We start from the raw sequence: 2056 nt of genomic DNA, 5'->3' as shown, positions 1-2056 counted from the left end.
CTTATATGAAGAAAACCAAACATGCGATACGCGTTCGGATTTCCGCAAAAGATTGACCATCAACTTTATAAATAAAACCGTTAAATTACAAAAAAAAACACGCTTTAACTTAATGAGCTTTCCATATCTTACGAATTTACTTACAGAAGAAAAAAAAAGTAATAATTAAATACCACTTTTCCGCCTTTCTAATTGGTTACTCGATGCGAACACACCGCTTCTTCGTGCCTTTAAAAAAATCATTTAAAGATTAGCAACGTATTACAAGAACTTTTAACTTTGAACTTTAAATAACATATTTTCATTTACCACGGATAGTTTACGAGATATCAATTATTTTTCCAAATTTTAGAAGATTATTACATAAACTACAATAGACGTAAACATAACATTTTGAATTCATTTTATAACATATAGTTTTAAGTTTTAATAGCAATTTCAATATATAATCTACCATCAATACTTTTCGATATAGATAATAAAATGTGAAGACATCAATTTATTATATATAAGATAAATAGCAAAAGAATGAAATAAGATTTTGACTTAACTTAAACTTATAGTTGTAAACTACAAATTATAGAGAAATAGACTAAAAAGTGAAGACTAAACTTATCTTCACATTTTATAGATATCCAATCTATATTATATTCAGACTATGTAGTTTTCTAAATGTATGAACAAATAAATTTACGTTTTCTTGAATAAATAAATATTCTTTGTTTTAGTTTTAATCTTGATATAGTCTAGTTGCATCTGTAAAAGGCAATATTTGCTTTCCGCTACGGCATTTGCAAGGATTTCTTAAGACTTAAGTTCATATTTGTCCATAAAATTGCTGCCGCTAACGCATTAGAAAGCGTCAATGAAATTGTCCTTTTTTAAATTAAATTTTGTAGATACAATCGAATTGTTTATAGAAAAAAAAAACATATACATTTGTAATATTGAACATTTATAAAATATTAGTTCATATTTGCCCACAAAATTGTTGGTTTATAACTTAGATTTAGACTTGCTTTAATCTAGTTGTGATTAAAAAAAATATAAATTTGTAACATTGAAAGTTTATGAAATATTTGTCCACAAAAAATTCTTGGTTTTTAACTTAGTTTTAGTATTGCTTTAATGCAGTTATGATGAGAAAAAAATATAAATTTGTAATATTGAACGTTTGATAAATGTTATTTTGACTTGAAAATTACTAATTGTATAAAATTAATAACTGAGAGAGAACAAGGTAAATTATTGAAATTTTTTTAAATGTTTCTTGAGTGTTAGTTTTGTTGGTGGATGGAAATATGTTCCCCCGCTGAGCGTGAGCATATATAAAAATAGTGCCGAAAACATTTTCGAGCCTCATTGAAAACGGCACATTGCGACGAGCGCAACTCGATAGATTCGGAATTGCAGTTCCGAAAATAGCAACTCGCACACTATTATGTATTATTATTATGTATTAGCTAATGATACGTCCGTGAATAATTAACGAGGCCATTGACAGATAGATATGCGCGAATATAATAAAAAAAATACCGGTAAATTCGGACGACCACGATATAAACGATTCCTCGTTGTTCGCATTCACTCCTTCACGAACGACGATGACCTCTCGACAGCATCCTAGAAGACGCACACAATCCGATCCACCTGCAAGAAGAACCGCGCATCCTCATCATCATCACCTTCGTCTCTTTGGCGCGCGCCAACCGAAGAAAAGAGGTCACGCAATGGACCAGACTCACTCCAACTCTCTTTCTTTCTCTCATCTCATCTCATCGCTGTTGTTGATGCGCGCAATAAAAATCACCGTTTAATTGACCTCGCGTGAAATCCGGCAACAATTCGCAACCCTCGAAAAGAGATGTTGAATTTACTTCTTTTTTTTTTGTATAAGGCAATGCAGACGTGGGCTTCTGCGGTAACACCCTCGAAATGCAAATAGAGAGTGAGTCACCGTCTCCCAGATGCGAACGAACAATCTGTTGTCCAAATCCGTCGAGAGGAGAAGAGAATACAGCACAAAAAAAAGCAAACAAGAACTGTATGGCATATG

This window comes from Nicrophorus vespilloides, unplaced genomic scaffold (genome assembly GCF_001412225.1).
Source record: "Nicrophorus vespilloides isolate i.1.1-1 unplaced genomic scaffold, Nicve_v1.0, whole genome shotgun sequence".
In the NCBI taxonomy this organism is placed as follows: Eukaryota; Metazoa; Arthropoda; class Insecta; order Coleoptera; family Silphidae; genus Nicrophorus; species Nicrophorus vespilloides.
The sequence above is the reverse complement of the archived record's forward strand: the minus strand, read 5'-3'. Positions refer to the sequence as shown.